The sequence below is a fragment of the Nelumbo nucifera genome, chromosome 4 (assembly GCF_055504915.1).
Source record: "Nelumbo nucifera cultivar China Antique chromosome 4, China Antique-T2T, whole genome shotgun sequence".
In the NCBI taxonomy this organism is placed as follows: Eukaryota; Viridiplantae; Streptophyta; class Magnoliopsida; order Proteales; family Nelumbonaceae; genus Nelumbo; species Nelumbo nucifera.
In genome coordinates this window covers 69,111,470-69,136,975 of record NC_142652.1, presented here as the reverse complement: position 1 = coordinate 69,136,975, position 25,506 = coordinate 69,111,470, and the positions used below count along the sequence as shown (strand labels likewise).

The 25,506-nt window shown below is 40.7% G+C and overlaps 1 non-coding gene across 1 annotated transcript; it reads right to left on the bottom strand.

Moving 5' to 3' along the window:
• Positions 1 to 13,436: 13,436 nt before the first annotated feature.
• Positions 13,437 to 13,543, bottom strand: LOC148800680 (small nucleolar RNA R71). The gene has a single exon (XR_016071069.1). It is a non-coding gene; the product is annotated as a small nucleolar RNA R71 (small nucleolar RNA).
• Positions 13,544 to 25,506: the final 11,963 nt, after the last annotated feature.

Genomic DNA, 25,506 nt, shown 5'->3' with positions numbered 1-25,506 from the left:
CCAAGTCGGTTGGGGTGGCCTGTCTCAGCTGCCAGGGTGAGACCCTAGGCACATACAGTGAAGAATTAATTGAATCTTTGAACTGGCCCAGATTTCCAGTATTGCCCTGGACCTTGGAGATTGATGGGCAAAACTGGAAAGTTACACCCGACCCCTAGACTCGATTATGATACTGCACTAGGTGTCGGATTGGGCTATCTTTGATGTACCAATCAGTGAGATCCTTAGTGGGGGTCAAAACCTGGGTATGTTGGGACAGTCCGAGAATTCATCTAAGTGGGTGATCATAGTGACAGGATCAGCCCCTTTGTCGGACAAAGGTAATGATCGGGGATGCACTCTCACTGATGGAAACCAAGACTGCCGGCAGCCGATTTCAACCGTTGAGATTTGTTTTGCAAAATATATTTTATATAAGATATAAAAGTATATATATATGGTTTCTAAAAGGTTTGCAAAAGGTTTTAATTCCTGGGATCCATATGAGTGCAGAGTGCAACACTGTTCCTTGCAGCCGAGGGAGAGGTCCTCTCTTGTCGGGTAGTGTATGATCATTATGGGCTGAGAGGTTAAGTGTAAGACCATTGAGGATAATACCTGATGGGCTAATCTTGCATCTGCCCATAGTCCCTGGGTGTTACAAGGTGGCTTGGCCCAGGGACCTCTTAGGGAAACTGTTGGGCCCGTAGAGCCCATTTGATGGGTTTCAGGGGGTGCACTGTCTTTAACAGTGTATTCGGCCAGGCCTTGTAACAAAGGCTGGGCCGAACCCATGTGGCTGATGTGTAGATCAATGCTTGGGTCCCACGCCATACAAGGAAGCCCAACTAGGCAGCAGTTAAGAGGGTTAAGTGAGCACATAAGCTTAATGGGCCTAAAGCCCATTTCGAACTGGACTGTTTATTTAGTTAATAAAGGGGCGAAATCTGAAGTGGATCAGCTAATAGGATTGGGCTTAGACCCTATCCACTTAGAGAGTCCAAGATCTAAATAAGATTTAGATCTGGAAACCTCCTAATCAGATTAGGAGATGGCTGATCTGATCTCCAGATAAGATAAGGATTATCCCTTATCACTTAAAGGGACTTCTAACCCAAATATGATTTGGATTAGCAACTCCTAATCTGATTAGGAGCTGATCCCTTTAAGATTATAAAAGAAGAAGGGGGCGGCAGCCTAAAGGACACACACACAGATCATCAGGTCTTCTTTAGTGCTGAAATCAAGAAGAGAGAATTCTGCTCCCTGCAAATACTCTTTTGCCGCCTCCCTGTTCTTGCCGCCCTGTTTGCCAGTTCGATCTCCAGTTGTGGGAGAAGTCAAGATTGGATCTTGACATCAGTCCTTTGAGAAAGGATTGAAAGGAAGCTGTGCTCACATACCATCTTGCTGATTCTTGCGAAGGACAGAGTTCTTGGAGAAGAACACTGCTGATTCTGCTCCACCTACACTACGCCATCTTCAGTGGGAGCAGCCTTTGGATCCTTCCTTGGGCGTGAACACCTTCGTTGGGAGATATTACTTCTCCGTATCAGGTATAATCCTCTCCACTCCTTTTGGTTCAGATCTGGTTCAGTTTATTGTTCAAGATTGATCCTTGAAAATATGATTTTCTAAATAGGGAATACGATTCCCAGTTGAAGGGAGAGAAAAATTTTTGAAATTCGCCCCTTATTCCGCAATCTTTGGGCGTCCATAGGATGGATCTCTCATTCCTTCAAAAGGGACTGTTTTTCAGTCCATCTATCTCACACTTGTTGTTCCAAATCTGATGTTCAATTACAGGGATAAATTCGGCCCACCTGTAAAGCCCAGTTTTAAAAGGTTAAAACTACAAAAGCCCACTATTGCGAGAAAAGCTGTATGGGCCGAACTTCTAACTGCGATTCAGCCCATACACCTAGTCGACATTAATTGTTAATGTTAGGTTTTTAAATGGGCTATTAAAATGGGCTTTACAACAGTTGATTGATTGGATCAATTCCTCCTTTACATGTGATGATTGGATGTTTGATGTGCTACGACCATGGGCCATAAGCACTTGGCCCATGAAGACTCATTACTGGCTCTTGCGCACACCATGGCTGAATGCACATGATTGCCATGGTGTCCCTTAAGGTCATTGGATGACCCCTCCCTGCTTGGTGGGCCCCCATAACCCTGAAAAGGGATGCGTACAGAACCCCTAGCCGATTAAGGCCCACCAGAAATCTGACTTTATGAAAGTTAGTGGGAGTCACTCTGGTTTGACCTAAATTAGAACTAGGGCGTAATCTCGTTCCCTCCAGCAAAGATGAGTGCATGCGATAGGGAGATCCATATGATGGACTCTCTAAAGGCCTTCCATCGTTAGCACAATGATGGGTCCTTCAATAATGAGGAAACGCACCATAAAATTGGGCTATCCATTTGCTGATGGATCTATCAGAGTGTTTCATAAGATGATAGGGGCGTCATAGACCGATGTGGGAGGGGCTTCACCAGAAAATGGGAACTCTCTCACGGTACCTTGGCGTAACCTGAATATGATGGGTAGGCACTCACTGTACAGAAAGGTTTACCTGAAAATGGCTTTGAACCTTGTCTAACAGAGGCCAAAGGGAAACTCATTTGATGAGTGGATATGATCCGTCACAGAAAGGTGGTGGGGTTATGCAGCTGAAACTAATTCTTTAAAACTAATTCTATGGTTCCTATTGCCGCAGCTGCAACACTTGCAGTCGTTCCCAAGAACAATGTCACTGCCCCTTCATTCAACCTTCTGCTAACTTTGAACCCCTGCAGTGAGTTATACGCATGAGTTGAAGCCCCGGAGTCAACACACCAGGACACAGAAGTAACTAACATATTAGTTTCTATGACACAAGTTTCGATGTTACCTTTCTTAGATTCCAGGTAGGTAGGACAATTTCTCTTCCAGTGGCCGGTCTGCTTGCAGAAGTGACAAACATCAGATGCCTTGTTCTTCTTCTGCTTCTTAGGTTTGGCAGCTTTCTTCTGGGGCCTCTTTGCCTTTCTCTTTTTCTTGCCCGATTTGTTAGCTTTGGCAAGCATAACCACAGGCTCATCCTTCTTGAGCAGATCCTCGACTCTCTGCAACATATTGCTGAGTTCCTGGACGCTGACATTCAGCTTATTCATATTATAGTTCATTGTGAACGCATTGAAGGAAGAGGGCAAAGAATTTAGGATGGCATCCACTTGCGTGCCAAGATCTAGCCCGGATCCAAGAGCTTCTAGTTTGTTAATGTATCCCATCATCCGAAGACAATGGTCATGAACTTTCTGCCCTTTGGACATCTGCGCGGTCATGAACAGTTTCAGGACCTTCTGTCGAGTAGAACGGTTATGCTCTTCATACATTGTTCTTAGACTGTCCAATATGTCCTTGGCTAGTTCGATCTGATCGAACTGCCTCTGTATTGTGTTGTCTAATGAGGCAATGACAAAGCAGCGGGCTAGGGAGTTATTATCCTCCCAATCTTGGTAGTCCCTCCTACGGGCCTCAGAAGCCCTATCACCCGGACATCCCGTGGCAAGATTTTTCACTACCTTGTCTAACTTTTCCGAAGTTAGGACCAGCATAAGATTTCTGTACCAGTCGGCATAGTTTGGGCCCTTAAGCTTGTTATCATCTAGCAGCTTTGCAAATTGACCGTTTGCCATTTTCTGATAAAACAACAAAGATATTAGTCCACAACCTTAGTTTGATTCATGTTACTTACATAGATATGGATTTTAATCTATGTTTCACTCCCATTTGTTCATCTCTGAGATTTCCCTCCTCTCTCAGTGACGGAGACCACGTAATGTCTCTGGAAATGTAGGAAATCACATAGGGTGCGTGAAGCCAACTGTTTCAGCTGCATAACCCCACCACCTTTCTGTGACGGATCATATCCACTCATCAAATGAGTTTCCCTTTTAGCCTCTGTCAGACAAGGTTCAGAGCCATTTTCAGGTAAACCTTTCTATCCAGTGAGTGCTTACCCATCATATTCAGGTTACGCCAAGGTACCGTGAGAGAGTTCCCATTTTCTGGTGAAGCCCCTCCCACATCGGTCTATGATGCCCCTATCATCTTATGAAACACTCTGACAGATCCAACAGCAAATGGATAGATCAATTTTATGGTGCGTTTCCTCTTTACTGAAGAACCCATCATTGTGCTAATGACGGAAGGCCTTTAGAGAGTCCATCATATGGATCTCCCTATCACTTGCATTCATAATTGCTGGAGGGAACAAAATCATGCACTACTTCTAATTTATGTCAAACCAGAGTGGCTCCCACTGACTTTCATAAAGTCATATTTCTGGTGGGCCTTAATCGGCTAGGAGTTCCGTACGCATCCCTTTTCAGGGTTGTGGGGCCCACCAAGCAAAGAGGGGTCATCTAATGACCTTAAGGGACACCATGGCAATGATGTGCATTCAACCATGGTGTGCGCAAGAGCCACTTTCGAGTTTCATGGGCCAAGTACTTATGGTTCATGATCGCAGCACATCAGACATCCAAACATCACATGTAAAGGAGGAATTGATCCAATCAATTCACTGCTGTAAAGCCCATTGAATAGCCCATCTAAAACTAAATCATTAACAATTAATGTTTACTAGGTGTATGGGCTGAATCGCAGTTAGCAGTTCGACCCATACAGCTTATCTCACAATAATGGGCTTTTGCAGTTTTAACCCTTTAAAACTGGGCTTTACAGGTGGGCCGAATTAATCCCTGTAATTGAACATCAGATTTGGAACAAAAAGTGTGAGAAATATGGACTGAAAAACAGTCCTCTTCAAACCCCATATTCGGTCCAAATAGTTTTGGTCCAATCTAGTCCGAAAAAGGTCCAAAACTGATTTTCAATTCAAGAATCAATTAATGAAAGATCTGAATTTAATAATTTGGATTTCAAGCAATCACAAAATAATCTATGGATTGTTCGCACCACCTGCAAAATAGAGGTTAATCTCCAATGTTGCAGTTTCACAAACTGCAAATCGCAGGAAGCGATTTCTCCATCTGCAAATCTCCAGCGCCGCCATCTTCTTCCTTCTTCTTTAATCAAGAAAATAAATAACAGAAATCCTATTTCTATTAATTAATTACATTCTTGATCAAATCCTATACATTCAGTCTAAAAAAAATAAAAAAAAAATATTTACAGACCGAATTAAAGGAAATAAATAAATAGAAAGTAAAAAGGGTGCGCAGACCATCTGCGCCAAATCTGCACTACGATCTCCAGGTTCGAACAGTCCATTAAATCAAAAATAAATAAAGAACAATTCTAAATAAATTTTGGATTTAACAAAATTAATTTCAGATCAATCGCCCTTAACAAGAAACAGTTTCTTGAAATAAAGAAAACAATCTGCGCAAATCTTGCAAGAACAACTTCTATCCATCTAATGGACGCCATAAAGGTTGCGGAATGGGTGGGGCGAATTTCAAAAATTTCCTACCTTCTCCCAACTGGGAATCATATTCCCTAGATTTAGAATACAAAATTCAAGAATCCTACTTGAACCATAATCAAACCAGATCTGTACCAAAAGATAAATGGGAGGAATATACCTGATCTGGAGAAACAGTATCTCCCAAAGTTGGTGTTCACGCCCAAAGAATGCACCAAGATCCGTTCCTGCTGAAGATAACACAGCTGTGGATGGAACAGAACCAGTAGGGTGCATCCTACACACTAGATCCTTCGCAAGAACCCACTGGAAGCACTAAACACAGAGTCTTTTTCAGTCTTTCTTGCAAGACTGATGTCAAGAACAGATTTCTTGACTTCCTATTTCTGCAAAGATCGAATCATGCAAAGGTAGATGGCAGTGGCAGGAGGAGAACTCCAAGGGAGAAAAAGGCTGAACTGCTTTTCCTCTCTCTCTGGAGTATGAATGAGATCTAATCTCAATTTGCAGGGAGATTTCTTTTCACCAAAACCCTAGTTCGAATTCTGATGTGTTTCCTCTTGTTTTTCTCCTCTTTTCTTCTTGATTAAGAAACCTCCTAATTAGGAGTTATCCCAATCCAAATCTATATTTGGATAGGGGATTATCTTAATCCTATCTGTAGATTAAGTTAGTTTACTCCTGATCTTATCAGGAGGTTACCAGATTCAAATATAATCTGAATTTGGTCTCCTAGAGTGGATAAGGTTAAAGGCCCAATCCTTTTACTAACATTAATCTCAGATTCACCCCATAGATGGGTGATCATATCAGCCCAGCTCGAAATGGGCTTTTGGCCCATTAGATGTTCAGTGTTTAACTAGTTTCCAATCTGCTGCCCAGTTGGGCTTCTTTGTATGGCATGGGACCCAAGCATTGATCTACACACCAGCCACATGGGTTCGGCCCAGGCTTTATTACAAGGCCCAGCCAAATTCACTGAAAAACTCAGTGAACCCCTGAGCCCATCACATGGACCCTATGGGCCCAACACTTACATTAAGTGGTCCCTGGGCCAAGCCATCTTATAAAAACCCAGAGACTGTGGGCAGGTGCAAGATTAGCCCATCATTTACTATCCTAAATGGTCTTACATTTAACCTCTCAGCCCATAATGATCAAGCACTGCCCGACAAGAGAGGACCTCTCCCTCGGCTGCAAGGAACAGTGTCGCACTCTCCACTCACATGGATCCTAGGAATTAAAACCATTTGCAAACAATTTGAAACCGTACATATATATATAAATATTAATTTTGCAAAACAAAATTCCAACGATTGAAATCAACTGCCGGCAGTTTGGTTTCCATCAGGGAGAGTGCATTCCCGATCATTACCCTTTGTCCGACAAAGGGGCTGATCCTGTCACTATGATCACCCACTCAGATGAATCCTCAGACTGTCTCAACATACCCAGGTTTTGATCCCCATCTAAGGATCTCACTGATTGGCATATCAAAGACAGCCCGATCCGACACCTAGTTAAATGTCATAATCGAGTCTAAGGGTCAGGTGTAACTTTCCAATTTTGCCCATCTATCTCCAAGGTCCTAGGCAATACTGGAAATCTGGTCCGGTTCAAGGATTCAAGTAATCTCATACTGCATGTGCCTCGGGTCTTACCCTGGTGGCTGAGACAGGCCATCCCAACATTTGGTGGCACACCAGTTTCAGCCTTGGCAGGATAAATCTCCCCAGACTTATCCAATGGCAGTGAATATTTAAAACTAACACGAGTCTCTATAAGTGTCTAGTTTTAGGGTCTTACATAGAATTAAACCAAACAACATGAATCAAACATGCACTTTATTTATTTCCACTAAATAACAAAAGTACATCAAATCGGATTGAAGCTAAGGGCATACTAGACTGTCTACCAGAACAGTCCATTAAATCAAAATTAATAAAGAACAATTCTAAATAAATTTTGGATTTAACAAAACATAATTTCAGATCAATCGCCCATAACAAGAAATAGTTTCTTAAAATAAAAAGGAAGCAATCTGCACAAGTCTTGGCAGAACATCTTCTATCCATCTACGCAGGGTCAGATCTGATTTTCTTTTGGTTCAAGATTCGAACCTGTGGCTCTGATACCACTGAAAGAATGGTAGGATCCATCTAATGGACTCCAATAAGGTTGCGGAATGGGTGGGCAAATTTCAAAAATTTTCCTACCTTCTTCCAACTGGGAATCATATTCCCTAAATTTAGAATACTATATTCAAGGATCCTACTTAACCATAATCGAACCAGATCTGAACCAAAAAGAAAAAGGGAGGAGTATACCTGATCCGGAGAAGCAGTATCTCCAAAAGTTGGTGTTCACGCCCAAAGAAGAAACCAAGATCCGCTCCTGTTGAAGATGACACAACTGTGGATGGAACGGAACCAACAGGGTGCGTCCTACACACTGGATCCTTCGCAAGAATCCTCTAGAAACTCTGAACACTAAATCTTTCTCAGTTTTTTTTGCAAGACAAATGTCAAGAACTGATTTCTTGACTCCCTATTGCTGCAAAGATCAAATCTAGCAAGAGGGAATGGCGGCGGCTGGAGGAGAACTCCTGGGACGAAGATGGCTGAACTGCTTCTCTTCTCTCTGGAGTCTGTATGAGATCTAATCTCTATTTGCATGATAATTTCTTTCACCACAAACCCTTGGTTCGAAATCTGATATATTTCTCTTGAGTTTCTCCTCCTTTCTTCTTGATTAAGAAACCTCCTAATTAGGAGTTATCCCAATCCAAATCTGTATTTGGATAGGGGATTATCTTAATCCTATCTGCAGATTAAGTTAGTTTACTCCTGATCTTATCAGGAGGTTACCAGATTCAAATATAATCTGAATTTGGTCTCCTGGAGTGGATAAGGTTAAAGGCCCAATCCTTTTACTAACATTAATCTCAGATTCGCCCCATAGATGGGTGATCATATCAGCCCAGCTCGAAATGGGCTTTTGGCCCATTAGATGTTCAGTGTTTAACTAGTTTCCAATCTGCTGCCCAGTTGGGCTTCTTTGTATGGCGTGGGACCCAAGCATTGATCTACACACCAGCCACATGGGTTCGGCCCAGGCTTTATTACAAGGCCCAGCCGAATTCACTGAAAAACTCAGTGAACCTCTGAGCCCATCACATGGACCCTATGGGCCCAACACTTACATTAAGTGGTCCCTGGGCCAAGCCATCTTATAAAAACCCAGGGACTGTGGGCAGGTGCAAGATTAGCCCATCAGGTACTATCCTAAATGGTCTTACACTTAACCTCTCAGCCCATAATGATCAAGCATTGCCCGACAAGAGAGGACCTCTCCCTCGGCTGCAAGGAACAGTGTCGCACTCTCCACTCACATGGATCCCGGGAATTAAAACCATTTGCAAACAATTTGAAACCGTACATATATATATAAATATTAATTTTGCAAAACAAAATTCCAACGATTGAAATCAACTGCTGGCAGTTTGGTTTCCATCAGGGAGAGTGCATTCCCGATCATTACCCTTTGTCCGACAAAGGGGCTAATCCTGTCACTATGATCACCCACTCAGATGAATCCTCAAACTATCCCAACATACCCAGGTTTTGATCCCCATCTAAGGATCTCACAGATTGGCATATCAAAGGCAGCCCGATCCGACACCTAGTTAAATGTCATAATTGAGTCTAGGGGTCAGGTGTAACTTTCCAATTTTGCCCATCTATCTCCAAGGTCTTGGGCAATACTGTTAATCTGGTCCGGTTCAAGGAATCAAGTAATCCCATACTGCATGTGCCTCGGGTCTTACCCTGGTGGCTGAGACAGGCCATCCCAACACTTGGTGGCACACCAGTATCAGCCTTGGTAGGATAAATCTCCCCAGACTTATCCAATGGCAGTGAATATTTAAAACTAACACGAGTCTCTGTAAGTGTCCAGTTTTAGGGTCTTACACAGAATTGTACAAAACAACATGAATCAAACATGCACTTTATTTATTTCCACTAAATAACAAAAGTACATCAAATCGGATTGAAGCTAAGGGCATACAAAACTGTCTAACACATCTCATCCCATGTGTGTATTGAACCGGGAGGAAGAATATACAACCAATCCTTTGCTTTATCATGCAAAGTAAATGGAAAGGCTATGAGTTTTACCTGATTCTCGGTCATACCGTGAGGTTTCATGCTTGAACAGACGACATGGAATTCCTTCAGATGCTTATGAGGGTCCTCACCTGGAAAACCATGAAATAGAGGCAATAATTGTATCAAACCAGATTTCAATTCAAAACCTACCTCAAGATTGGGATACGTGATGCATAGGGGCTGTTGGTTCATCATTGGTGTAGCTAACTCACTCAATGTTCTCTCTCTATGAGCCATTCTTTCTTCTCCTTCGAAGATGGGTAGATCACAGATGAGTAAATCACAATCTGAATTCACCTTTTTTGGTGAACGATCCTTCCTTTGTCTTGCCTCCTTCCTTAAACGACGGGTGGTCCTCTCAATTTCGGGGTTGTACTTGAGTTCACCTCATTGAGAAGCACGAGTCATAAAACTAAAGAGGTTAACAAAGAGAAGGTAATAGCTAAGAAATTAAAGTTGCTCCCCAGCAACGGCGCCAAAATTTTGACAGGTTTGTCGAAGCATAATCTCTTAGCCGAATGGATAAAGTAATTGAGTGGGGAAATAACTAAAATTTAAAAGAACAAGAAATCAATAACAAACTAAACAAACAAGAGAAAATCAGTCTTACCGAATTTTGGTGCAAGGGTTCGGGTTGAATCGATTGGCCATCAATCCTAGGTAAATTTCAGCATTCTTGCAATTCAAGCATTTAACCTTAGATTTATTAGGATAGCCATAATAAACCTTGTGTTTTCCTAATTTAGTTGACCAAACCCAACATTCGATCAACACTTATCACCACTCAACTGGGTACGATAGCATCCATGTTAAATAGTGATAGCATTGAGATTTGTGAAAATAGTTAAACCAAAATAACAATAATTGAGATAGGTGCAATTACTGAATCTTGTTTCATCGATTCCTTTTGGTTGAACCAAGTTAAAACATTGGTCAAAGGCTGTCAAGAACAATTGACCCAAAAAGATATCAACCTAATTGCTACTTGTTCCATTATTCGTGACAATTACGGATCACCGAAATCATGGATAGCAGTAGGAAAATCAACATTAATTCAGTTTGTCAAACTAATTAACATCAACATCCAATAAAAATATGCACAAGAATCACTGAATACTTGAATTAAAAAGCAAGAAAATAAATTAACTACAGAACCTCACAATGACACAATCGAACCTCCCCCCTTGAACCAGAAAAGGAAGCTTAGCTGCTCATGATCTGCGCAATCTCCATGCTTTGCTTCTCCATGGCCGAACTGCTTTCTTGAGCTTTCTTGGTCTTCTTGATGATATCTTGGATCTTGGAGTGAGCGATGCTAGAGCTGGTTCGCCCCCCTCTTTATATAGCCAAAGGAGAGGGTTGTTTTCCAACTCCTTATAGGAGATCATCTTATCTTTAGGGAGTGTTGATCTTCTTTGAACTAATCCTATCCTATCTCTTCTTTAATGATCTAATCTCAATCTTCTTATCTCTCTAGGATTACATTCAAGACTTTAGATCTGATAAGACTCTCTCTTTGGAGATTACATTCGAGATTTGGACTCTTGACTCTTGAATTCGAGTTGGGCTGCTTCAAGGTACTTCTGCGAGTTGGGCTTAAGTTGTGAAATGGGCCTGGCTGCGAACTTGCTCCAACTTCGGGCTTGTTTTCATTCTCGATGAGGGCCGAATCTGTCAAAACCTAAAACATAAAGGTTGTCAAAACCTAAAACTCGATGAGGGCCGAGTTGGGCTTAAGTTGCAATTGCACTGCTGACTTGCTAAAAACGTTCCTTAGCCTACACGTTTTCATATTCGGAAATCACTACTTTCCCACTTACATTAGAACTTTGTTTTATCTTATTTTTTATATTTTTCTTGATAAGTCAAACTTGGAGACTGTTATCTGATAGAATGCAAAGTGTATATATTAATTGTAGATAATTTCCTTTAATTTTGACAGAAATTGTGCTTAATTTATAAATTCTATTTAAATTTCGTATTTAATGAAGCCAAATTAATGTTGCAGGTACGATGGGCTTGGAATTGAAGAATTGAATACCAATTGGTAGAAATCTCAATCTATGGCGCAAGTTGAAGTGAAGAGTGGAAGGAGGCGGCAAACAAAGAAAGGAGCGAATTGCCAGGCGGATTCACCCAAAGAAATTCCTTTTATTTTGGAAGAATAAGATGGCTTATTTGATCCATATCTGGATGCCAATTTGATCCATATCTGGATTCCTATTTTTGTGGTGAGAAGAGGAAGTTGTTTAGGAGAATTCAAATCCTATCCTATAGGAGATAATCTATAGGGAACCCTTATGTTTCTAGTATTATATAAAGAGAAGAGTTCCAAAAGGAGAAAAAAGAGGAGAACAGAGGAAGGCGGCAGAAAAGGAGAATGAGATAAACAAGGAGCTAGACGGAGACAAGGAGAAGACAAGCTCACCGATCTCAACCTCAAGGGCGACATCATGAGTTCTTTCTTGTAACTTGTTTGTTTAATTTCCTTTATCATGAACTAGTTTATTTGTAGCTAGGGCTATGGAAAGCCTAATCACGACCATGGATTGATTTTTATTTAATTTAACCAAGTTGTTTTTATTTTCATATTGTCTATGAGTTATTATGCGCAATGCAATTAGGAGCTTGGCCACCTCTTAGTTGATTTGGTTTATGTGAATGAATTGGAAGGGGAATTCATATAATAGACTAAATAATTCATAGTGTGAATTGAATGGTATATAGGAATATATATGCATGATTCATTTGATGATACAGGTTTTTCATAGAGCTTAGTGCACTTTCTGTCTCGAGAACTCTAATAGAGGAATCGAAGGGTTATTTGATAGAACTAGGTTTGATATATCCTAGAAGGGAATATTAAATAAATTAAGAAAAACTTCAGCTTATGAAAATAATGAATTGTCTTGGTTAATTTAATAAATTGATGTTCATTGGAATGGTTAGGTGGACCAACAGTCCTGGCGCTTTCAATTAGATCGTTGCAAGTTCAGTCATTGATTGCCTTTGCTTTTTATTTATTTTATCTTTAATTTTCAGTAGTTAAAATTGCTAGATCCAAAATTTGGTTGTCCAAATAATTAAGGGAAAACTATAGTTTTAGTACTTATTTTGTTAAATCCTCGTGGGAACTATATCTTTATACTACTTGATAACTAGTGCACTTGTTAGGGATATATAATTATAACTATCAAGCTTTTGGTGTCGTTGCCGGGGATTTAATCCTAAAATAATATTAGAACTTGTTAACCTTGGTTAATTTGGATTTTACTCTTTATTTAATGTGTTCAAATTCTTGCTTTGTTCAGATTAATTAGTGTATGACACGCACTAAAGGCAAGGAACTAGCAGATTTTGACCCTGAAATAGAGAAAACCCTTCGCATACTGCAAAGAGCCAACAAAAGTAAAGAGAGAGAGAAGGTCGAAGAAGGTGAACCAATAGAAGAAGTTGAGGAAGAGATGGCAGACGAAGAAAATCGAACTCTTTTGGACTATGCTTGTCCAACAATTGATGGGGCTACTTCTAGCATCAGCAAGCCAACGATTCAAGCCAATAATTTCGAGATCAAGCCTGCGATTATCCAAATGATCCAAACGAGTATTCGTTTTAGTGGGTTGCCGAGTGATGATCCTAATGCACACATTGTTAACTTCCTAGAAATATGCGACACATTCAAGCATAATGGAGTTAGCGATGATGCTATTAGGCTTAAACTTTTTCCATTTTCATTACGTGATAGAGCTAAGGATTGGCTTAACTCACTCCCTACAGGAAGTATCACTACTTGGACGACTTGACTCAAAAATTTTTGGCTAAGTATTTTCCTCCCTCTAAAACAGCAAAGTTGATCAATGATATCACTACTTTTGTTCAACTAGAGAGGGAATCTTTGTATAAGGCGTGGGAACGATTTAAAGAGATGCTTAGGAAGTGTCCTCACCATGGAATACCAGTTTGGCATCAAATTCAATCTTTTTATAATGGTATTACTCCATCTAATTGCTCCATTATTGATGTAGCTGCAGGAGGCAGAATCATGAGGAAAACTCCAGAGGAAGCCTATGATCTAGTGGAAGAAATGGTATCAAATAACTACCAATGGAATAATGACCGAGCTAATCAAAGGGGAGTGCATCATATAGATTCATTTGTAGATTTATCTGCTCAGCTTGCTAGTTTGAATAAAAAATTAGACAATCTTAGTGTTGCAGCAATAGATGTGTCATCTTGTAATCCATGTGACCTTTGTGGCCAACTGGGACATATAAATTCCGATTGTCAGGTAGGTAATCCTTTTGCTTCAAATGAAAGTGCTAATTTTGTTTCTCATGGTGGCAGGCCAAATTTCAACCCCTATTCAAATACATACAATCCAGGATGGAGGAGTCATCCGAATTTTTCGTGGAATAACAACCAACAAAAAGCACCCATGGGATTTCAACAACAGCTGCCCCCACGAGAAAAGAAGGGAAATTTAGAGGACATGATTTCTAAGGCATCTATTAAGAACTTAGAAGTTCAATCTATGGTGCAAGTTGAAGTGAAGATAGGAAGGAGGCGGCGAATAAAGAAAGGAGCAAATTGCTAGGCGGATTCACCCCAAGAAATTCCTTTTATTTTGGAAGGATAAGATGGCCTATTCGATCCATATCTGGATGCCTATTTGATCAATATCTAGATTCCTATTTTTGCGGTGAGAAGAGGAAGTTGTTTAGGAGAATTCAAATCCTATCCTATAGGAGATAATCTATAGGGAACCCTTATTTTTCTAGTATTATATAAAGAGAAGAGTTCTAAAAGGAGAAAAAAGAGGAGAACAGAGGAAGGCGGCAGGAAAAGGAGAAGGAGACAAACAAGGAGCTGGATGGCGACAAGGAGAAGACAAGCTCACCGATCTCAACCTCAAGGGCGACATCATGAGTTCTTTCTTGTACCATGTTTGTTTAATTTCCTTTATCATGAACTAGTTTATTTGTAGCTAGGGCTATGGAAAGCCTAACTACGACCATGGATTGATTTTTATTTAATTTAACCAAGTTGTTTTTATTTTCATATTGTCTGAGTTATTATGCGCAATGCAATTAGGAGTTTGACCGCCTCTTAGTTGATATGGTTTATGTGAATGAATCGGAAGGGGAATTCATATAATAGACTAAATAATTCATAGTGTGAATCGAATGTATATAAGATTATATATGCATGATTCATCTGATGATACAGGTTTTTCATAGAGCTTAGTGCACTTTCTGTCTTGAGAACTCTAATAGATGAATCGAAGGGTTACTTGATAGAAGTAGGTTTGATATATCCTGGAAGGGAATATTAAATAAATTAGGAAAAATTTCAGCTTATGAAAATAATGAATTATCTTGGTTAATTTAATAAATTGATGTTCAATGGAATGGTTTGGTGGACCAATAGTCTTGACGCTTTCAATTAGATCCTAGCAAGTTCAGTCATTGATTGCCTTTGTTTTTTATTTTTTTATCTTTAATTTTCAGTAGTTAAAATTGCTAGATCCAAAATTCGGTGGTCCAAATTGTTAGACAGTTGTATGCCCTTAGCTCCAATCAGAATGATGTACATTATGAATTTATTGCAAATGAATAAAGTACATATTTGATTCATGTTCCTGTGGTGTGTTTCTGTGTAATACCCTTAAACTGGACACTTATGAGACACGTGTTAGATTAGAATGTTCACAGCCGTTGGATAAGTCTGGGGAGATTTATCCTGCCAAGGCTGACACTGGTGTGCTGCCAAATGTTGGGGTGCCCTGTCTCAGCCGCCAGGGTGAGACCCAAGGCACATGCAGTGTAGGATTAATTGAATCTTTGAACCAGACCCGATTTCCAGTATTGCCATGGACCTTGGAGATTGATGGGCAAAACTTGAAAGTTACACCTGACCCCTAGACTCGATTATGATACTGCACTAGGTGTCAGATTGGGCTGTCTTTGATATGCCAATCATTGAGATCCTTAGTGGGGGTCAAAACCTGGGTATGTTGGGACAGTCTGAGAATTCATCTGAGTGGGTGATCATAGTGACAGGATCAACCCCTTTGTCGGACAAAGGTGATGATCGGGAATTTACTCTCTTTGATGGAAACCAAGACTGCCAGCAACAGATTTCAATCATTGAGATTTGTTTTGCAAAATATATTTTATATGAGATATAAAAGTATATATATTATGGTTTCCAAACGTTCGCAAAAGGTTTTAATTCCTGGGATCCATGTGAGTAGAGAGTGCAACATTGTTCCTTGAAGCCGAGGGAGAGTTCCTCTCTTGTCGAGCAGTGTTTGATCATTATGGGATGATAGGTTAAGTGTAAGGCCATTGAGGCTAATACCTGATGGGCAAATCTTGCATCTGCCCGCAGTCCCTTGGTGTTACAAGGTAGCTTGGCCCAGAGACCACTTAGGGTAAGTATTGGGCCCTTAGAGCCCATGTGATGGGTTTCAGGGGGTGCACTATCCATAATAGTGTATTCGGTCAGGCCTTGTAACAAAGGCTGGGATGAACCCATGTGGCTGATGTGTAGATCAATGTTTGGGTCCCATGGCATACAAGAAAGCCCAGCTAGGCAGCAGTTTCGAAGGCTAAGTGAGCACATAACCTTATTGGGCCTAAAGCCCATTTTGAACTGGGCTGATTTGATTAGTTAAATGAGGGGCGAATTCTGAGATTAGATTAGCAGATAGGATTGGGCCTTAACCTTATCCACTCAGAAATTCCAGATCTGAATCACATTCAGATCTGGAAACCTCCTAACAGGATTAGGAGGGGGCTGATCTACTCTGCAGATAAGATAAGGGTTTACCCTTATCACATGAAGGGAATTTTGATCCAAATATGATTTGGATCAGCAACTCCTAATGGGATTAGGAGCTGATCTCTTTAAGCTTATAAAAGGAGGAAGGGGCGGCAGCCTTTAGATGATTCATATATTCACATCCTCTTTAGAGATGAAATCACAAAAAAGAGAATTCAGCATAACTGCGCTAAATCTCTCTTGCCGCATCCTTCCTGCCCCCGCCATATCTGCCAGTTCGATCTCCTCTTGTCAGTAGGAGTGATCAAGATTGGATCTTGATATCAGTCCTTTGTGAAAGGGCTGATTGGAAGTAGTGCTCATGTGCCGTCCAGCTGATTCTTGCGAAGGGTCTGGTTCTTTTGAAGAATGCTATTGATTCTGCTCCATCCTTCACTGCACCATCTTCAATGGGAGCAGTTTTTGGTTCCTTCCTTGGGCGTGAACACCTCCATTGGGAGATACTATTTCTCTATATCAGGTATATCCCTCTCTTACGACTTTTGTTTAGATCTGGTTCGGTTCTTGGTTCAAGATTGATTCTTGAAAAATATGATTTTTCTAAAATAGGGAATACGATTCCCAGTAGGATGGAGAGAAATTTTTGGAATTCACCCATTCTATTCCGCAAGATTCGGGCATCCATACGTTGGATATCTCATCCCTTCAGTAGTATCAAAGCCATGGTTCAAATCTTGAACTGAATTGGATCAAATCTAAACCTGTGCAAATGGGCAGAAGGCATTCTACCCGATTTGCGTAGTTATAAGGATTTTTTGGAAAATTTGTTTCCAGTTAATGGGCGATTAATCTGAAATTAAATTTTATAAATCTGATTATTATTTAGAATTTTTCTTTATAATTTTCTTGATTTATGGGCTGTTCGTACACATGGAGATCGAAATCTTGGTTGGCGCAAGGAACCTACGATTTTGCAGTTTCTTGTTTATTACATTTGGTCTGTAAAATATATTTTTTTTTATTTTTAGACTGAATGTATAGGCATTCGATCTAATGGAATTATAATAGAAATTAGGTTTTCTATTTATTTTTATTTTGGATCGAAGATGGCGGTGCAAGGAAGGAGATTTCACAGATGGGAGAATCGCTATCTGTGATTTGAAGTTTATGAAACTGCAAACTGTGATCTAACCTTTGTTTTGCAGGATGGATTGTGCGAACAGCCCTATCTGACTGATTCTTGATTTTCCTTTATCAGTATTTAATTTCAGATTAATTTCTTGAATTAAATCTTTAATTAAAGATCAAACCCTAGACCCATTCGAACCAGACTGGTCCAAACTAGTTGGACTGAATCTAGGGTTCGATCAAGGCTGAATGTTAGCCCTAATTCTCCCACTAATGGGCCTAAGGATTGATAATTAATTGAATGTTTAATTCGGCCCAACCTGTAAAGGCCCAATTTTAAAATTGTTAAAACTGCTAAAAGCCCACTTCGCAGATAAAGCTATACGGACCAAATTGATCAACCCTATTATCGGCCCATATACCTAGATAATATTAATGGTTAATATTATGGGCTTTAAATGGGCTTTACAGTTATTATTTGATTGGTTCAATTCTTCCCTGCATGTGATGTATGGATGTGTAATGTGCTACGTTCATGGGCCATAAGTGCTTGGCCCATGTTGATTCGATAGTGGCTCTTGCGCACACCATGGCTGAATGCACATCATTGCCATGGTGTCCCTGCTGGTCATTGGATGACCTCCCTCGGTAGTGGGCCCCACACCTCCTGAAGAGGATACGTGCAGAACCTTAGCCGATTTGGGCCCACCGAAATCTGGCTTTATGAAAGTCAGTGGGAGCCACTTTGGTTTGACCTAAATCAAACTAGGGCATAATTTTTCCGTTCCCTCCAGCAAATATGAGTGCATGTGATAGGGAGATTCATGTGATGAACTCTCTAAAGGCCTTCCATCATTAGCATGAGGATGGGTCCTTCAGTAATGAGGAAACGCACCAGAAAATGGGCTATCCATTTGTTGTTGGGCTTGTCTGAGTGTTTCATAAGATGATAGGGGCGTCATAGACCGATGTGGGAGGGATTCACTAGAAAATGGGAACTCTCTCACCGTACATTGGCGTTCACGAATATGATGGGTGAGCACTCACTGGACAGAAAGGTTTACTTGAAAATGGCTCTGAACCTTGTCTGATAGAGGCCAAAGGGAAAACTCATATGATGAGTGGATGTGATCCTTCACAGAAAGGTGGTGGGGTTTTGCAACTGAAACAGTTGGCTCCATGCACCCTATGTGGTTTTCCAAATTTCCAGAGACAAGTCGTTGTCTCCGTCACTGAGATGGGAGGGAAATCTCAGAGATGAACAGATGGAAATGGAACATAGATTAAAAGCCATATCTATGTAATGAACATGAATCAAATTAGGTTGTGGACTAATGTTTGCTGTTTTATCAGAAAATGGCAAATGGACAATTTGCGAAGCTTCTTGACGACAACAATCTTAAGGGTCCGAACTATGCCGATTGGTACCATAACCTCATGCTAGTCTTATCATCTAAAAAATTGGATAAGGTAGTTAAGAATCCTGCCTCGGAGCATCCGAGTGACAGGGCTTCTGATGCCAGAAGGAGGGAATTCCAAGATTGGGTGGATAAAAACTCCCTAGCCTGTTGCTATGTTATTGCTTCCCTAGACAATCCGATACAGAGGCAGTTCGATCATATCGAACTAGCCAAGGACATATTGGATAGTTTAAAGACAATGTACAAAGAACAGAATCGTTCTACTCGGCAGAAGGTCTTGAAACAGCTCATGACCACTCAGATGTCCAAGGGGCAACAGGTTCACGACCATTGTCTTTGGATGATGGGTTATATCAACGAGCTTGAAGCCCTTGGAACTGGGCTAGATCTTGGCACACAAGTGGATGCCATCCTTAACAGCGGGCTATAGTGAGTGATTTAGTGGTGTGTGGTCTCCTTCTGCAGGTTCATCCCTTAGGTCCATGTTTTCTATAGTGAGTGATTTAGTGGTATGTGGTCTCCTTCTGCAGGCTGTCAAGTGACACTGCCTCGTAGTTCTCTGGTTTCCATGGGCTACACCCATTCCATATTGGGTCGGGAACTTCATAGCTAAGTGGTATATGGAGACTAAGGCTTGTAGAGCATTTAGTGCAGGCTGGCCAAGGATGGTGTTGTAAGGGGACAAGACATGAATAACGATGAAGTCTACCATCGCCATGGCGGTGATGAGATTGTCACTTATCAGCAGTGGCTAGGTTATTTTCCCCTAGGGTATCAAGGATTCCTCGGAGAATCCCACCAGGGGAGTGTTAATTGGCATCAGACGGTCCTTCCTGATGTTGAGTTGTTCGAACACTTCTTCAAAGAGGATGTCGGCCAAGCTCCCTGTGTCCACCAGTATGCACCGGATCTCAAAGTTAGCGATCTTGAAGGTTATCACAAGGGCATTGTCATGTGGTCTGAACCTCCCTAGATCGTCATCGGTGAATGTGATGGGAACATCCTGCTTCTATCTCTTTGGTTCCCAGTCTTCAACTTGATGCAGTCTGGCATATGCCTTGCGGGCTGAGCTACTCTCTCCTCCGAAGGCCATCCAGCCTGAGATGACAGCAATGACTCCAGCTGGGGAAACTCGGGCTGGTAGTACATCAGGGCAATGCTCTTCTCCCTTTGGCTTGTGTCCCTTGATATCTACAAACCCGTCGAGGTACTTGTGCTGGACGAGGTCCTCCAAGTGATGGCATAGGTCGAGGTAGCTATCGGTCTCGTGGTCGTGGTCTCTATGAAAATTACAGTACTTTTCTCAATTTCTTTTGTTGTTTTCATACTTCATCTTTTTGGGCCGACTAACGAACCTTTGGTCGTGGATCTGTATCAGTGTCTTGGCTTGCGATGCATTCAAGGGAGTGAAGTTTCTGTACGTCAGTGGTGGGGTCCTCAGTTTGCGGTTTGGTTAGTAGTCCTGTCTCTTACTGTCTTTGTCCAACCTGCACTCATCATGGTCTTTCAACTTCCGATCATGTTGGTCCTCTTCACTCCTTCATAGAGTCTGGGCTTCCTCGGCATTCATGTACTTTTGTGCAAGTTTCATGAGCGCTGATAATGTGCGTAATTTCCATATTATTTGTATTTTTTCTTATTTAATTAGTAAATTAATTAATGGATTTTATTGTGTTTTATTTAAAAAATCACAATTTGGGAAAGAAAGTTGAAAGGAGCCTGCAACATAGCCCCAACATGATGGGAGAAGACCAGCACGATTTCAGCATGCAAGAAGTGGGCCCCATCAATCCTAGTAGGATTCGGCTGAGTTGGAGTCGTGAGTCACCAAGAGTTTTAATAGAGTCTATTTCTTGTTGTACTTCTAAAAAGAAAGAAAGTCAAAGTCCATCTTAGTTAAGAATTTCTATTTAGAGATAAGGATAAGATTTGATCTGGATTAAGCATTATCCCATTAGGAAATTTGACTTTCTATTTTTGAGAAAGAACTCCTAAGAGGTGTTGGAAACAGCCCCTCCCCCTAAGGCTATATAAAGGGGGGGTAGACTAGCAATCGAAATCACTCAATCAAGGAGGGAAGAAGTGAAGGAAGGAAGCAGAATTCATCATCTCCATCTGGAAGTTGCGATCTCTCCATGAAGTTCGATTAGCTTTTATTTTCTGGTTGAAGGTTAAGGAATCTTTGGTTCTACACAATTGTGAGATCTAATTGATTTTATTTCAGTTCATTGTTTATGAGTATTTATATATTTTTTGCGATTTCTTATTTAAGATTATTTTATTGATTGAGCAATAGGATCCATTGTTCAATCGATAAAATAGCCTATTGCCGATTAGATCATCAAATTCATATATGCTTGTTAGATTTAATCTTTGTGGCGAATAATATAAACCAATTATGGACAAGTTTTCGGTTCATGTTATGAAAATATATGGTTTGGTTTAAATGAACCGAGCTTGTGTGTGCGTTGACTAGAATTGGGTCTCTCCAGTTCCTAATGCTGTTAATAGATTAAACCCTAAGAGCTTGTTTAGGGCTGTCTATTAATAAGAGAAGCAATCAAAGCTTGTTTTGATTGCCGAAAATATAAGTAGAGATTGGCTATTAGAGCTTGTTAGTAGCTATAACCTATTTACTCATAAGCACTTGAATTCATCCTTGCATAGATGATCAATTGTTAGAATCAAGGCTGAACTTATCCCTTCAACCGGATGCTGCCTTCTATCGAATAAACCTTTATTTTGTTTTATTTTATTTTCCTTATCTTTATAACAACCCTCTACTTCATTTTCTTGGAAATAAATCAACCCAATCCCTGAGGAGACGACCTTGCTCATCACTATATACAAAAGTATTTAATCCGAGCAGGACTTTTATTTTTGGTTGGATTCGACACCCACCAAATTTTGGTGCTATTGCCGGGGATTGGTGTCCTAAATAAGATTTATTTCCTTTTGGTTGGTTTATGCCTCGTTCTTATCGTGTAGGTGAACTCCAATATGATCTCAAGATCGAAAACACAGTTCGTCGGTTGAGGAAAGAAGCCAAGCAACGTCGTAACCAATCGGCATCGCTCCCATCTCTCGGGGTGAAGTCGGTAACAGACCTCGTCGAGTCATTTAACAACTCTGAAGAAGAAGTCATGGCCAACATCGATGAAAGAACTCTTAGAGAGCTAGCTTTACCAGATCTGAATCAACAACCACTCTACATCGAATATGCAGATCTAATGGTACCTTTTGAATTGAAATCCGGTCTTATCTACTTACTTCCTACTTTCCGTGGACTTTCAAGTGAAGATCCCCATAAACACTTAAAAGAATTTCATGTAGTCTAGTTGAGCATGAAACCTTAGGGTGTTACCGAAGAGCAGATTAAGTTGCGCGCCTTTCCTTTCTCACTAGCTGACAAAGCTAAGGATTGGCTTTACTACTTACCCTCCGGTTCTATCACTACATGGAATGAGATGAAGACGCAATTTCTTGAGAAGTTCTTCCCTGCCTCACGAGCTGCTAATATCAGGAAGGAAATTTGTGGGATAAGACAATTCAGTGGAGAAACTCTCTATGAGTATTGGGAGAGACTCAAACAACTATGTGCAAGCTGTCCTCAACATCAGATTCTGGATCAACTCCTTATCCAATATTTTTATGAAGGATTATTGCCAATTGATAGGAGTATGATTGATGCTGCAAGTGGAGATGTGTTGGTGAATAAAACTCCTACTCAAGCAAGGGAACTAATTGCAAACATGGTTGCTAATGCACAACAGTTTGGCAATAGACAAGATACCATCCCAAGGAGAGTTAATGAGGTTAGTACTTCTTTCATTGATCAACGATTAGATACTCTCACCTCTCTTGTGGAAAAATTGGTAGTAGATCATGTACAACGAGTAAAGACTTGTGGCATTTGTTCCACTATGGGTCATCCAACCAACATGTGTCCTACACTTCAAGATGAACCCTATGAACAAGCCAATGCTGTTGGAGGATTCCCACAAAGGAGATACAATCCCTATTCAAATACTTACAATGCAGGATGGAGGGATCATCCTAGTCTTAGCTATGGAGCCAAGCCCTTTGGCTTCCAATAATATCAAGCTAGACAACCGGCTCCACAACATTCATCTTCCAAACCAAGTATGTCTTTAGATGAAATTGTTAAAGCACTTGCAACTAACACCCAACAATTTCAACAGGAGACAAGGACAAGCATCCAAAACCTGGAGAATCAAGTGAGCCAATTGGCAATTGCTGTGAGTTGATTGGAATCTCAAGGATTAGGAAAACTACCCTTACAGAACATAGTCAACCCTAAGCAGAATGCTAGTGCAATCACTTTAAAAAGTAGAAAGGAGCTGAATAGGCCTAGCAAGGAAGTGCCTAAGAATACAATTGAAGAATAAATAGAAAAGGAAGCACCACCACCCCAAACTCAAGATCCAAACGGTGAACAACCCCAAGCCATAGTGGCAACTCCACCTTTTCCTAGCCGATTTGCAAAACCCAAGAAGTAGGAGCAAGAGAAGGATATTCTTGAGACATTTCGCAAGGTTGAGGTAAATATTCCCCTCCTTGATGCAATCAAGCAAGTACCTCGCTATGCTAAATTCCTCAAGGAGTTATGCACTACTAAGAAAAAGCTGAAAGGTAATGAGAAAGTTCATATAGGGGAAAATGTTCCAGCAATCCTCCAAAAGAAATTACCTCATAAATGTAAGGATCCAGGTATGTTTTCTATCCCTTGTAAGATAGGAAATGTTAAGATCGAAAGAGCAATGTTAGATCTAGGATCTTCGATAAATGTCATGCCCCGTTCTATTTACACAACTTTGAACCTTGGACCATTGAAAGAAATGGGTGTGATTCTACAACTTGTTAATCGATCAACTACATATCCAAAGGGGGTTTTGGAGGATGTGTTGGTTCAAGTCAATGATTTGGTCTTTCCTGCTAATTTTTATGTGATTGATTTGGAAGAAGATAATTCTTCCAATTCAAATCCAATTTTGTTGGGAAGACCATTTCTTAAGACATCTAAGACTAGAATCGATGTGCATAAGGGGACACTTACAATGGAATTTGATGGTAAGATTGTTAAGTTTAATATTTATAATGCCATAAAATATCCTACTGATGATAATCCTGTTTATTCTGTTGATGTGATTGATTCTTTAGCACAGGAAGTTTTTGAACTTGGTGTTAGACAATGTATGCCCTTAGCTCCAATCGGAATGATGTACATTATGAAATTTATTGTAAATGAATAAAGTACATATTTGATTCATGTTATTGTGGTGTGTTTCTGTGCAATACCCTTAAACTGGACACATATGAGGCTCGTGTTAGTTTAGAATGTTCACAGCCGATGGATCGATCTAGGGAGATTTATCCTGATAAGGCTGACACTGATGTGCCGCCAAGTTGGTTTGGGTAGCCTGTCTCAACTGCCAGGGTCAGACCCGAGGTACATGCAGTGTAGGTTTACTTGAAACCCTGAACCGGACCAGAATTCCAATATTGCCCTGGACCTTGGTGATAAGTGGGCAAAACTGGAATGTTGCACCTGACCCCTAGACTCGATTATGATACCGCACTAGGTGTCGGATTGGGCTGTCTTTGATATGCCAATCAGTGATATCCTTAGAGGGGGTCAAAACCTGGGTATGTTGGGACAATCTGAGAATTCATCTAAGTGGGTGATCATAATGACAAGATCAGCCCCTTTGTCGAACAAAGGTAATGATCGGGGATGCACTCTCTCTAATGGAAACCAAAGCTATTGGCAGCTGATTTCAATTGTTAAAATTTGTTTTTGCAAAATATATTTATATAAAGATATACATATATATTATGGTTTCAAAATGTTTGCAAAAGGTTTTAATTCCCAGGATCCATGTGAGTAGAGAATGTGACACTATTCCTTGTAGCCGAGGGAGAGGTCCTCTCTTGTCGGGCAGTGTTTGATTATTATGGGCTGAGAGGTTAACTGTAAGACCATTGAGGATAATACCTGATGGAATAACCTTGCATCTGCCCATAGTCCCTGGGTTTTTATAAGGTAGCTTGACCCAGGGACCACTTAGTGTAAGTGTTGGGCCCATTAAGAGCCCATGGTGATGGGCTCGGGGGTTCACTGTCCATTACAGTGAATTCGGCCAGGCCTTGTAACAGAGGCTGGGCTGAACCCATGTGGCTGATGTGTAGATCAATGTTTGGGTCCCACTCCATACAAGGAAACCCAACTAGGCAGCTGTTTGAAAGGTTAGTGAGCACATGGACTTAATGGGCCTAAAGCCCAATTCAAACTGGTTTATTTTGATTAATTAAAGAGGGGCGGATCTGGGATTTGAATCAACAGATAGGATAATGGATTATCCTTATCCACTCAGAGAGTCTAGGTCCAAATACAGATTTGGATTTGGAAACTCTTAATAAGATTAGGAGGGTTGATCTAATCTATAGATAAGATAAGGGTTTATCCTTATCTCTTAAAGAGAGTCCAGATTCAAATAAGGATTTGAATTAGGAAACTCCTAATGGGACTAGGAGCTGATCTCTTTAAAGCTATAAAAGGAGGAG